The following is a 14,920-nucleotide window of genomic DNA, read 5'->3' as shown; positions in this document are numbered from 1 at the left end:
CATTAAATTTATTTTTTTGTACTTGAGGTTATGCTTCTTTAGGGAAATGTTTCACTTTATCAGAGCTTTGTCTTAATCAACCCCAAACCTTGTCCTTGTTATCTTTTCCCGGTTCTCCTTTTCATTGTTGAGACACACCCAGCCCCCCGTCCCTTTCTCTCCTGGTTATGCTGGGCATCTCCTCCGTTGCCTTCCTGCCTGCGCGGATGATCTGGCCCAGAGATCCAGGCAGCCATTCTCCCACATTCTCCCACACCTGGTCTCTCACCACACGTTTGGCAGGTTTGAGGAGGTCAGCCAGCTCTGGTCTCTTATAAGAAAAAGAAGCCCCAAGGTATCTAGGCAACCTTGCACATTCTGACTAATTGATAGCATCATAGAATCTTTGAACCAGAACAGAACTGCGGAGAAGGCACACAGCCATCTTGCTGTCTTTGGACAGGCTGGCCCCTGAACCACCAGGGGCAATGGAAGACTGGCTTCTCCGCAAAGTTTGCTAGGCAAGACCAGCAGCCATACAACAAGGTAAAGTGTCCTCATGTGGAGCCCACCGACTTTTCCTCTTATGAAGGGCATCTTAGTCTACATTTTCTACCCTGTGGCTAGTTTCTCCCAGTAACCTTTTGGCTAAAAAGAGCTGATAAATACAGATTTAAGAACTAGATTTTCCCCATGACTCTAACTCTCCAGAACATGTGACCTCATTCCTATTTGTCTTCAGAAATCTTGTTTTCGTCAGCTAGAATGGGTGCCCTGTGAGAATAAGGACTCGGATCTCATTTATCCTGTTTTCCCCAAAGCCTACCATGGTGGCTGGTGTTAAGTAGCCATTAGATAATCCTCTAAATGGCCGAATGAATGAATGCTCAAACAAGTTTGTGAATGAATTTATTGCTCTCCTTTGAATCTCTCCATTATTTAGCTTCCCCCGATGGGACCTTCCCCCTATGCACAGTAGATACTCTATAAATGATTGTTCAGTGAATGCCAAGCCCTATTCTGGGCACTGAACACTCAAAGGAATAGAAGATAGCACTTATTCTTTATTAGAATTCACATGCTAGCAAGGAAGGAAAGACATATAAATATCTACAATGCAAGAGAACACAGTTCCTGACCATTTGCTGCATCCTTTAGATCAGGAACTCTCAACCTATGTAGGAGTGTGTGTGTGTGTGTGTGTGTGTGTGTGTGTGTGTGTTTGCGCATGCATGCACATGAGCGTGAGTGTACACGTGCACCATAAACCCCTTTGGCAAACATGCAGAACCTACAGGTACTTTCTCATAATGATTGATTGATTGATTTATAATGTTTAGTTATTTTTGAGAGAGAGAGCGCCCACAAGCAGGAGAAAGAGAGAGAGGGGAGGGAGAGATGATCTAAAGCAGGCTCCACACTGACAGCGGAGAGCCTGACCTGGGCCTTGAACTCACGGAACCACAAGATCATGACCTAAGCCACCCAGACTCCCCTCATAATGCTTTTACAAGCAGAAGATACGTAGGAGTAAAAAGGAAGCTAATGGTATTGGAATTATAGTTACTAAAGTGGTGATACATATGTGCTTATTTTTTAACGCACTGTAATGAGATCCAGCAGGAACATAATAATCATAATTATGAAATGCTGATGAGTATAAACATTTTGAGACATTTGCAACAACAGCACAGATATGAAAATGTCCATAGTCTCTCCTGGAAACAAAGTCCAAGGTACCACTTACCACTACTGTGATTTGTTGAGCACATTCAAAATGGAAGGAAATTCTACATTTCAAATTTTTTAATGTTTATCTATTTTTGAGAGAGAGAGAGCACAAGCGTGGCAGGGGCAGAGAGAGAGGAAGACACAGAATCCAAGCAGGTTCCAGGCTCCTGGGCTCCAGGCCGTCAGCACAGAGAGCCCAACATGGGGCTTGAACTCAAGAGCCGTGAGATCGTGAACTGAGCCTCAGTCAGATGCTTAACTGACTGAGCCACCCAGGTGCCCCCGAAATTTCAATTAGAGGTGATTGAAAATAAGTCCTAAAGAAGTTCATGGACGCCCCACTTCTGGGGTCTCCCCTTGGGGCCCAGGCTAATAATCCCTGACTGAAATGTCCTGCTAACCTGGCACTTGCTTGGGATGGCATCTTAGATGGCAGAGAGGCAGTGTGGTTTGGATTCAGAAGAGTTGGGTATGCTGTTTAATATTTCTAAGCTTCAATTTCCTTATGTAAGAATGGAAGATAGGGGCGCCTGGGTGGCTCAGTCAGTTAAGCTTCTGACCTTGGCTCAAGTCATGATCTCATGGTTCATTGGTGTGGGCCCTGCGTCGGGCTCTGTGCTGACAGCTCAGAGCCTGGAGCCTGCTTCAGATTCTGTCTCCCTTTCTCTCTGCCCCTCCCCTGATCATACTCTGTCTCTCTCTCAAAAATAAATAAATATAAAAAAAAAAGAATGGAAGATAATATAACAGCCTAACAAGGTTATGGAAACTGCACAAGCTAAATATGTGGACATGGGGATAAGCTGTGAGCTACTCGTACACGTGTGAGGTACTTGTGTTATGCTTGTTGCTGCTGTTGGGGGCCTGTCTTATCGGTAGGATCAACATGAACATCAGCCTAAAGGTCCTTCCAAACCTACTGCCCAGCCATGCAGATGGGTAATGAATGGCAACGGGGAGAAATGCATTTCTGACAGCCCCTGCCTTTCACCTCCACTGTCTCCATATAGTCCCGCTCTTGCTATTTCACAGTTGAAATTCCTCGTGAACCATATTTTACTGGAGGAAGGATGGGACTTGGCTCAAGTGAGGGATAATACAAGGATCTGGTGGCTCCTATTTGGGGTGAACTAAGAGGGGAAGTTAAAGAAGAGGAGTTGAGTTCCTTTCTGGTCCAGCCGAAGAAAGAATGATGCTAGGGAGAAAACGAAGCTGAAAATCTCCTTTCACCCTCTTAAAAAAATTTTTTTTTAATGTTTTATTTATTTCTGAGAGAGAGAGAGAGAGAGAGAGAGAGACAGCGTGAGCACAGGAGGGTCAGAGAGAGAGCGAGACACAGACTCTGAAGCAGGCTCCAGGCTCTGAGCTGGCAGTCAGCACAGAGCCCGACGCGGGGCTCGAACCCACGAACTGTGAGATCATGACCCGAGCCGAAGTCAGATGCTTAACCGACTGAGCCACCCAGGCGCCCCCCTCCACCCTTTTGTTTATGTACATATATAAGAAAGAAAGAGAGATAGGGGCTGAAGTAAGTTGTTGATAATTTAAGGACTCGGAATGGTTTGAGAGATAGACCTAAAGAGCAGGGATGCACTAACAGCACAAGGCACAATCCCAGGGGGTGCCATTCACATCATTGTCTGCCTGTGACCCCGTTCCTATTGAGTCACCTCTGTGACAGCTAGCATGGTCTGGAGTGACTTTCACAAAGTCCTTCTTTCCTTTAAATACTCAAAGAACATGGTTCATTTCTCCCATCCCACATACTGCAGAAAGGCCCGTCTCCCGCCCTAATATTTCAACATTCCCGAACGGAATGCTTTGCTCTTCCACTTGGTCCTCCTATTCCTGCCTGCAGCGTGCTTCCGCTCCTCTCAGCTGACGTCACAGTTCCTGCAGATGCTGCCTCTCTCTCTCTGTTTTGCCTGATGTACGGAACTGTCCCTTCCTCTTGGATTCCCCCGAACACCATGAACTCAAGGCCAGTGTCTGGAACAGACTGAGCTAAACGTTTGGGGATTGTGAAGGGGAACTACTTCACAGAATAGGAAACCACTTAAATGTGAATGTTAGGTATCAAAGTTCTGTGACCGTCTCCACCCCAGAGAATTTCTCACTGGCCATCGTTCTCCATAGGCTCTGCTAGCAGTAGGTATTGGGGACTCTTTCCACCTCTCTGGAGGCTTCTTTCTCATATCCTTCTCTTCTCTGAATTCTGGACTCTTTCCATAAAGTGAAAAATTCCTCTTCCCTTTAATAGAGCTAAGGACTCATTTAGAGTCTCAACCCACCCCCATGGCAGCCCAAGGTATTTCACCTTTCCCAGCCAAAAAGGCCCATTGACTTATTTGAATACAAAGAGGGGTTTCTTCCCTAAAAGGAATCATTCTGTTCTCTTAGAGTCAAGCTATTGCAAGCTTTTTTCCTCGACACCCAGCAAACTGCTCATATTGCAGGCGTATAATTTGGTGTTTGGATGACATCATGACCACAATCAAGATAAGAAGCATATCCATCACCACCAAAAGTTTCCTTTGTGACCCTTTGTAACACCTCTTTTCTACCCTGCGCCTCTTCCCCCTTACTCGGTTAACTACTGATTCACTTTCTGTTTCTAGATAATATAATTTAGTTTTCATTTTTCAGAATTTTATATAAGTGGAAGCATACAGGTGGCATACCTTTTAAGTCTAGCTTTCTTCACCCAGTATCCTTATTCTGAGACTCGTTCAGGTTCTTGCCAGTATCCAGAGTTCATTTCTTTTATTGCTGAGTATTCCATTCTGTGGATACAGTACAGTTTGTTTAGCCATTCGTCTAGTCATGGGTATTTGGATAGGCTCCCGTTTCTGGCTGTTACAAATAAGGCAGCTATGAACATTGTATACAAGTCTTTGTATGGGCATATACTTCCATTTCTCTTGGGTAAATACTTAGGGCTAGAATAGCTAGGTCATTCGATTAAGTTTTTAGGCAAAAGCCAAACTATTTTCCAAAGTAGTTGAACCATTTTATACGCCCATCAGTACTTAATGAGAGTTTGAATTTTTCCACATCTTTGCCAACATTTGGATTGGTTGGTCTATTTAAACATTCATAGGTGTATGGTGGTATATAATTATGGTTTAATTTGTATTTCCCTGATATATATTTTTTAAATTTAATGTTTTATTTATTTCTGAGAGAGAAAGAGAGAGAGAGAGCAGGGGAGGATCAGAGAGAGAGGGAGACATAGAATCTAAAACAGGCTCCAGGCTCTGAGCTGTCAGCACAGAGCCCGATGCGGGGCTTGAACCCATGAACTGTGAGATCATGACCTGAGCCGAAGTCGGACTCTTAACTGACTGAGCCACCCAGGCGCCCCAAGTAGCAAATATTTTTAAGTTTATTTATTTATTTTGAGAGAGAGAAAGAGAAGAGAGCATGAGCAGGGGAGAGGCAGAGAGAGAGGGAGAAAGAGAATCCCAAGCAGTTTCCGTGCCCAGTTGGAACCCAACATGGGGCTCACAACCACGAGATCTGACCTGAGCCAAAATCAAGAGTCAGACACTTAACCACCTGAGCCACCCAGGCACCTCTACAAGCTCTCTTCTTCCTTCCTTCCTTCTTTCCTCCCTCCCTCCCTCCTTTCCTCCCTTCTTTCTTTCTTTCTCTATTTCTTGAATAGTCTCTCCTTTCTCCACTGACAGGACATGCCAGAAATCAAAACTCAGAAAACCCTTTTGGTATTCATGTTGTACTGCATTTGTAGATCAATTTGGGGAGAATAATCTCTTCAAGATATTAATTCTTCTTCACCATTAACATGGATTGTTTCTCCACTGATTTAGGTCTTTCCTAACGTTTTCCCACAAGCTTTGACATTTCCTACATCAGTCTTGCACTCTTTTGTTCTTAGGTTTATTCTTAAGTACTTTATAGTTTTGTGATACAGTTTTGTGATTATAAATTTAGTCCTTTAAAAAAATTAGTTCCTAATTGGTTGCTGATGCAAAGAAATTCAATCGACTTTTATTATTAATCTTATATCCAATCACCTTACTAGACCTTTCTATTACTGTTATTAACCTTGTTAGTTTGAAAAAAATCTAAAATCTGTAGAAAACTGGCAAAAATGTTACAGTGAAGTCCCATTTATCTTTCACCTAAATGTAGTCATAGATAATATTTGACAGGCTTGTTTTATCTCCCTCTTTGGGTATATATATATATATGTAATGTGATATAATAAAGATTACTTACTTTTTACTATTAAAACTATTCTAGTTTTATAGAGTCATTTAAAAATAAATTGCAGAGACCATGGCCCTTTATCTTTTTTTTTTTTTAAATATTTTTATTTATTTCTAGGAGAGAGAGAGAGACAGCGTGAGCAGGGGAGGGTCAGAGAGAGAGGGAGATACAGACTCTGAAATAGGCTCCAGGCTCTGAGCTGGCAGTCAGCACAGAGCCCGATGCGGGGCTCGAACCCACGAACTGCGAGATCATGACCTAAGCGAAAGTCAGATGCTTAACCAACTAAGCCACCCAAGCACCCCCAGGGCCCTTTATCTTTAAAGAATTTATCAGGTATCTATTGGGAACAAGGACAGTCTCTTATACAACCATAGTGAAATTATCAAATTTAGGAATCTCCTATTATTTCTAGTTATTTAAATGATTTTGGATTTTATGTCTAGACCATCCTATAATCCACCAATATTGTCAGTTTTATTTCTTTTCTTCTATTCTTATGCTTTTAATTTTGTTTCTATGTTCCATGAATCATACAGTACAGTGTTGAAGTGAAGTGGCAGTAGTGAGCATCTTTGTCTTATTCCTGATTTTAAAGTGTATAACTACACATTTCTTCATTTAGAATATTTTTTTTCATATGCACGGTTAGTGTTTTATTTTTGGAGAATGGTTCTGAAACATCACACGAAGACAAGCTGAGAGGTAACGTTTAAAATAGTTTTATAAGGATCTGTTACCGGCGATGTAATGACTGTTTACTCTACAAAATCTCTATCACAGAGCTTAGACTATACCTAGTCGGCAGTAGCCCTAGGTTTCCAGACAGGCACTCAGCAGTTTTCTCTTAGTCGGCACAGACTTCTCATTAGCTGCCTTCTGCTTTTGCTGTGTGATCTCAGAATCCCTCTGCTCTCTCTGAAAGGCAGTTTCTTTTCCCCTTGCTAATTTCCTGGGATTTCTTCATGTCTTCCTGATGGCAAGTTCTCGCTGATTTCCACCGGCTCTGCCCACTGCTGGACCAAGCCTGACACGGAGCACCCAGGAAGAGGAGGTCTTCCTCTCATGCTCAGCGGCCACCTCCACCTGCGGACCCTGAAAGCTGAGCACCTGCTCCATCAACCTAGAATGATTTTTATGTGTTTTTAGGCGTAACTTTCATCAGCTTAAATAAGTGCTCTTTTAGTCATAGTTTACTAAGACGTGTTTTCCCATGAACAGGTATTGAATTTTATCAAATTATTTTACTACACTATTGATACAGTGTAAATTTTTTTCTCATTTGCTTGTAAAAGTGAGTAACATCTATTTAATAATATTAAAGCATCACTGCTATGCTGAGTAAACCCATCTTGGTCATTGTTTGTTACCATTTTTATAACTGTTGGATTTGATATGCTAATATTTTATGTAGAATTTCTGCATCTATATTTATGAGTGATAAGCTTATAATTTTTTTCTTCATACTGTCACTGTCTAGTTTTTGTATGGGTATACTCGTCCCGTGATATGAATTTTTATTCTCTGAAAGAATTCATTGAAAGTTTCATAGTGTCCACTTTGAAAGCCATTTGAGCCTTGTATTTTCTTTGGGGTAAGATTTTAACTACTGCTCCAGTTTTTTTGAATAATCATACTATCCGGGCTTTCCATTGTTTCTTAAATCACATTGGTAGGTATAGTTTTCCAAGAATTTATCCATTTTGTCTAATTTTTTCAAATATGATGACCTAATTTTTTTGGTTTAGATATAATTCAAACAACATAAAATTTACCTTTTAAAAGTATAAAATTCAATCCTTTAAAATATTAACGAGTTATGCAATCATCACTACCATCTAATCTCAGAATGTTTTCATTGTCCCTAAGGAAACTTTATACCCATTAAGAATAACTCTCCATTCCTCCTGAGCCCTAGCCCAGGCAAACCCTAATCAGCTTTCTGTCTCTTTAGATTGCCTATTCTGAGCATTTCATATGATAGAATCATGCCATATGTGTCCTTTTCTGTCTGGCATTGCTCACTTAATGTTTTCAAGGTTCATTCATGTTGTAGATGTTTCAAAGCTCACTTCTGGTAAACGCCAAATAACATTCCATTGTACGGATATACTGCATTTTGTTTATCCACTCATAAGTTATGGATATTTGGTTGTTTCTACATTTGGTTATTATGAATAGTGGTGCTGTGAACATTTTGTGAACTAGTTTTTATGTAAACATATGATTTTAATTCTCTTGGATGTATATCTAGGAATGAAATTGCTGGCCCATATGGTAATTCAGTTTTAACTTTTTGAGGAGCTGCCAGATTGTTTCCCAAAGTGGCTGCATCATTTAAATTTCCACCACAGCAATGTGTGTGTGTGTGTGTGTGTGTGTGTGTGTGTGTGTGTGTGTAGTGGAGAATCACACCACCACATTGTCATCAACATTTGTTATTGGTGATTTTTTAAAAATTTTATTTTGTTTATTTTTATGTTTTTCCTTAGTTTATTGTCAAGTTGGTTTCCATATAACACCCAGTGTTCATCCCAACACTTTTTAAAAAAATATTATTTGTTTATTTTGAGAGAGAGTGCAGGGACGCACTCACACAAGCACAAGTGGGGGAAGGGGGGCGGGTAGAATCCCAAACAGGCTCTATACCCAGTGCAGAGCCCAACACAGGGCTTGATCTCACAACCCTGAGATAACGACCTAAGCATAAATCAAGAGTTGGTCGCTCAAACGACTGAGCCACCAGGGTGCCTCTGGCAGTGTTTTAGGTTATAGCCATCTTAGTTGTTATGAAGTAGTATCTCAGTATGGTATAGATTTGCATTTCCCTAGTGACTATTGATATTGAGCATCTTTTTATATACTTATTGGTCATTTGTTGTTATTTTTGGTTTGTTTTAAAAATTTTTTTAAGTTTATTTATTTGAGAGAGAGAGAAATAGGGAGAGAGAGGGAGAGAGTGCAAGCGTGAGCTGGGGAAGGGCAGAGAGAGAGGGAAACAGAATCTGAGGCAGGCTCTGAGCTCTCTGATGCGGGCTCAGACTCACGAACTGTGAGATCATGACCTGAGCCAAAGTTGGACACTTAATGGACTGAGCCTTCCAGGCGCCCCTGCGTATTGGTCATTTGTATATCTTCTTTGGAGACATGTCTACTAAAGTCCTTAAACCATATTAGAAATTGGCTGTTTCTCTTTTTATTGTTGAGCTTTATGTGTTCTTTATATATTCTAGATATTAGGCCCTTTTTGGATGTATGATTTACAAACAATTTCCTCCCATTTTGGTGGCTTGTCTTTTCATTTTCTTGATAGTATCCTTTGAAGCATATAAGTTATACTTTTCATAAAGTCCAATTCCTTTTTTCTTTTGTTTGTGCTGTTGGCATTATATTTACAAAACTTTTGTCTAACATAAGGTCAAGATTTACCCCTATGTTTTCTTCTCCAAGTTTTATAGTTTTCGTTTTTAAATTTAGGTCTTTTACCTATTTTGATTTAATTTTTGTATATGGTGTGAGGTGGAGGTCCAACTTCATTCTTTTGCATTTGGCTATGCATTGCTAATTCTCAGCACCATTTGTTGAAAGGACTATTCTTTCTCCATTGAAGGGTCCTCGTACTCTTGTCAATAATCAATTGATCATAAATGTATGGGTCTAATCCTGGGCTTTCAATTCTATTTTATTGATCTATATGTCTATCCTTGTGACATGAAGTGTGTTATGTTCCCATGTTCATTCATTACATTATTCTAAGCCTTCTCTCTTTTGATCATTTTTTCCAGAGACTTTTTTGTTGTTATTTATATATGTCTACTTTGTTTGATACTAAGATATTTACATCAGTTGTTTTATGGTTAATATTTGTAAGTTACATAATTTTCTGTCTTTTTATTTTCAACAATCTGTACCCTTGTATTTAAGGTGTGTCTCTTGTAAATAGCATTATTTGGATCTTATTTTGCCTTGTTTTTATATTGTCTGATAATTTCTGTTCTCTAAATGGAGTATTTATTCTATTTACATTTAGTGTAATTACAGTTATGGATGGGGTTAATCCTACCACCTTAATGCTTTGGTTTTTTTTATTTGTCCTATTATATGTTTCTTTATGTTTTCCTGACTTTTTATTATACCATCCTATTTCATCTATTGGCTTTTAGGTTTTTTTCTTTTAATTTTGTTTGTTTATTTTAATGTTTATTTTTGAGGGAGGGACAGAGTGTGAGCTGGGGAGGGGCAGAGAGAGAGGAAGTCACAGAATCCAAAGCAGGCTCCAGGCTCTGAGCTGCAGCACAGAGCCTGATACGGGACTCGAACTCATGAACTGTGAGGTCATGACCTGAGCTGAAGTCAGATGCTTAACCAACTGAGACACCCAGGTGCCCCATAATGTTTATTTTTGAGAGAGAGAGAGAGAGAGAGACAGAGCACAAGTAGGGGAGGGGCAGAGAGAGAGGGTGACACAGAATCCCAAGCAGGCTCCAAGCTCTGAGCTGTCAGCACAGAGCCCATGCGGGGCTCAAACCCATGAACTGTGAGATCATGATCTGAGCCGAAGTCAGATGCTTAACCCACTGAGCCACCCAGGGGCCCTGGGTAAGTTTCAACAAATGCATTTCCTGGTACAACTTAAATAGATAATATTATCTTCACCCTGGAAAAGTTTACATTGTTAAAGGTGGTACTATAGAAATTACAGTATGGATTTTTAATGTATCTCAGCCTACTTTGATTTAGTGTTTTACCATTTCATGAACAATGTAAGAACCTTAGTGTAATCTCTTTACCTTCCTCCTGCCCTTTATGCTGTTTGTGACATAAAGTATACATATGTATTTGTTACAATTCCTACAATACATAGTTTCTGTTGTTTTATATTAAACAACAATTGAGCTTTTTGTATTAAAAACTGTGTTATATTAATCCACTTGACTACTTTTTCTTTCATAGTGCAGTTCTGTGATTCCATCTAGGATAATTTTCCTTCAATCTGGAAAACTTCAGTTAGCATTCCTGTAATACAGTGCTACTGGTGGTAAATTCTCTCAATGTTTATTTGTATGAAAATATCTTTTTTTTTTTTTTTGCCTCATTTTGGCAGGATATAGAATCTTAGTCTGGCAGGGTTCTTTTCTTCCAATATTTTAAGGATGTTATTTCATATTCTTCTGGCTTCCATAGTTTTTGTTGAAAAGTCAATCATCATTCTTATTGTTTTTCTCCTACAGGTACTGTGTCTTTTTTTTATTGTGGCTGTTTTTAAGGGTTTCTTTTTATCTTCAGTTTTTAGCAGTTTAATTATAATGTGCATTGGTGTGACTTTCTTTTTATTTGTTTATTTGGTTTGCTGAGAGCTTCTTTAATCAGCGGGTTGCTGTGTTTGTTGGATTTTGAAAATTCTTGGCTTGAGACCCAATATTTCTCCTCTCTCCTCCTAGGACTCTGATATACATATGTTCAATTATTTTGTCATGTCTCATACATCTTTCATATTCTGTTTTGTTTTCATCAATTTTGCCCTCCATGCCTAACTCTGCAGAGTTTCCACTCACCAGCCTTTAAGTTCACCGAGCTTTCTTCTATTGTATTCAATCTGTCATAAGCTCAGCCAATGAATTCTTTTTTATTTTTAAAATATTTGTAACAAAATACTGCATGAGAAATGCTTAGCAGAGGAAATGACTAGGGAGAGCGCACACAATAAATTATTATCATTGGATTAAGATAAAATATTTTCTTCTATTTTTATATCGATATCCAGTTTTATTGGGTAATGAAAAGAGAATGTCTTATGGAGTATAAGAAAATAAAACAAACTGGTATTTTAAAAAAATTAATGAGACGTAATTGACATATAACATTGTTTTAGGTGTAATGATCTGGGGCACTTGGGTGGCTCAATCAATTTAGCATCTGATTCTAGATTTCATTTCATGGTTTGTGGGATTGAGCGCCACATTGGGTTCTGTGCTGAGTGTGGAGCCTGCTTGGGATTCTCTCTCTCTCTTTCTCTCTCTCTGCCCTTCCCCCACTCTCTCTCTTTCAAAATAAATAAATAACATTAAAAAAATAAACTAACAATCTGATTTAGGTATATATTCCAAAGTGATTGCCACAATAAGTTTAGGTAAAATCCTTTGCCACACATAGTTAACGAATTTTTCTTATGATGAGAACTTTTAAAATATACTGTCTTAGTAACTTTCAAATATACAACACAGTATTTGTTAACTATAGTCAGCATATTGTATATCCCCAGGACTTATAACTGGAAGTTTGTATCTTTTGACAACCTTTACCTATGTTGCTTACCCTTTTCCCCTTCCATCTTCAGCAATGTCTTATCTGTTCTTTGTATCTATGAGTTCAGTGTTTTTTAGATTCCACATATAATTGAGATCATATAGAATTTGTCTTTCCCTGTATGACTTATTTAGCTTAACATAATACCCTCAATGTCCATCTGTGTTTTTACAAATGGCAGGATTTCCTGTTTTTGTGGATGCATAATATTCCATTGTTTATGGATATCACATTTTTTTTATCCACTCATTCACTGATGGACACAAGTTGTTTTTATATCTTGACATACTGTAAATAATGCTGCAATGAACATGGAGATATGGATATATCTTTGAGAGGGTAATTCCATTCCTTTTTAAAAAAATTTTTAAGTTTATTTATTTATTTATTTATTTATTTATTTATTTATTTATTTATTTTTTAATGTTTTATTTATTTCTAGGAGAGAGAGAGACAGCATGAGCAGGGGAGGGTCAGAGAGAGAGGGAGTCACAGACTCTGAAACAAGCTCCAGGCTCTGAGCTGGCAGTCAGCACAGAGCCCGACGCGGGGCTTGAACCCACGAACCGCGAGATCATGACCTAAGCGAAAGTCGGACGCTTAACCGACTAAGCCACCCAGGCGCCCCTAAGTTTATTTATTTTGAAAGAGAGAGAGAGAACAGGGGAGAGGCAGAGAGAGAGGGAGAGAGATAATCCCAAACAGGCTTCAGTCTGACAGCACAGAGCCTGATGTGGGGCTCTAACTCATAAACATGGGATTATGACCTGAGTCAAAACTAAGAGGCAGGTGCTTAACTGACTGAGCCACCCAGGCATACCAGTAATTCCACTTCTTTTGGATTAATATCCAGCAGTGGAATTGCTGGGTCATATGGTAGTTTCAGTTTTAATTTTTTGAAGAACTTCCATACTGTTTTCCAAGTAGCTGAACCAATTTATACTCCCATCAACAGTACAAAGAGTTACCTTTTCTCCATATCCTCTCCAACACTTGTTATTTCTTGTCATTTTTAAAAAGTTTTTTAAAAAAATATTTATTATTAAGAGACAGAGAGACAGAACACAAGTGGGGGAGGGTCAGAGAGAGAATGAGACACAAATTCTGAAACAGGCTCCAGGCTCTGAGCTGTCAGCACAGAGCCTGATTCAGGGCTTGAACTCACAAACTGCAAGATCATGACCTGAGCTGAGTCAGGCGCTTAACTGACTGAGCCACCCAGGTGCCCCTATTTCTTGTCTTTTTGATAATAACTAGTCTAATAGATATGAGGTGATATCTCACTGTGGTTTTGATTTGCATTTCCCTAATGATTAGTGATGTTGAGCACCTTTTCATGTACCTGTATGTCTTCTTTGGGAAAATGTCTACTTAAATACTCTGCCCCATTTTTAAAAAACACTTTAAAGATGTTATTTATTTTTGAGAGACAGAGAGAGAGAGAGAGAGAGTGCCAGTGTCTGAGTGTGTGTGTGTGTGTGTGTGTGTGTGTGTGCGTGTGTGTGTGTGAGCAGGGGAGGAGCAGAGAGACAGGGAGACAGAAAATCCAAAGTTGATAGCACGAAGCCTGACATGGGGCTCAATCTCATGAACTGTGAGATCATGACCTAAGCTGAAATCAAGAGTCTGAAGCTTGACCGACTGGCAGGTACCCCTGCCCATTTTTAATTATATATTTTGGGTGTTAACTTCCTGTCAGATATATGATTTTAAAATATATTCTTTCATTCCTTAAAGTTGACTTTTCATTTTCTCAATGGTACCCTTTGCTGTACAGAAGAATTTTAGTTTGATGTAGTCTCACTTGTTTATTTTTGCTTTTGTTGTCTTGCTTTTAGTGTCAAATAAAAAAAAAAATCACTGCCAAGACCAATAATGTCAAAGAGCTGAGTCCTTGTTTTCTTCTAGGAGTTTTATGGTTTCAGGTATTATGTTCACGTCTTTAATATATTTTGAGTTCATTTTTTGTATGGTGTAAGAAAGGAGTCCAAGTTCATTCTTCTGCACATGGCTGTCTAGTTTTCCCGACACCATTTCTTGAAGTTACTGTTCTTTTCCCATTGTGTAGTCTTGGGTCCTTTGTTGAAAATTAATTGACCATAAATGTGTGGGGTTATTTATTGGTCTGTTCAGATTTGTAAAGATGGCACCTGCCAGCCTCTTTCTTTGAAAGGGATTGCAGCTGCCCCTAGGTATGTGTTATATTAGAAGCCTGACCCTCAGGCCACAGTTTTAAGATCTCCAAATAGGCCTTATGTGGAAAAACAGGGTATTTCAGTATATTGCCTCTGCACTGTGCCCTGGGGGGATAGACACTTAAAACTGGTTTTCTGTTTGTTTGTTTGTTTATTACAGTTCTGAGACTATGGAATGTAAGGCCCATCCCAGTGGCCGCCAGAGCCACATAAGTAAGGGTGTGTCCTGTGGGTGGCAGTTTCAAAACCTGGGCACAAGATAATGTGCAGGAGCTCCTTTCTGGGAGACCCTGGCAACCTGCAGGGAGACAATAGGGAAGGCATAAAGATGGACTGATGAACTCTTAACTTAAAATATTGTATTTTTTCAATCGATTTTTTCCAATTGTTTTTCAATTGTTTTTTTTTTCAATTGTTTTTCCTAAGCAATTCAATAGATTCAGTTCCTCTATTGGCATTCTTTATCTTTTCATCCA

General features: G+C 39.3%; 1 protein-coding gene across 1 annotated transcript in view; it reads left to right on the top strand.

Annotated features, from left to right (window-relative positions):
• Positions 1-407: 407 nt before the first annotated feature.
• Positions 408-14,920, top strand: part of HK1 (hexokinase 1) — a 113,712-nt gene continuing 99,199 nt past the window's right edge. Inside the window, exon 1 of the mRNA XM_077778694.1 lies at positions 408-525. The gene's annotated coding sequence lies outside the window, so the exon portion shown is untranslated. The remainder of the gene's footprint in view (positions 526-14,920) is intronic.

This window comes from Crocuta crocuta, unplaced genomic scaffold (genome assembly GCF_008692635.1).
Source record: "Crocuta crocuta isolate KB4526 unplaced genomic scaffold, BGI_CrCroc_1.0 scaffold167, whole genome shotgun sequence".
In the NCBI taxonomy this organism is placed as follows: Eukaryota; Metazoa; Chordata; class Mammalia; order Carnivora; family Hyaenidae; genus Crocuta; species Crocuta crocuta.
The sequence above is the reverse complement of the archived record's forward strand: the minus strand, read 5'-3'. Positions and strand labels throughout refer to the sequence as shown.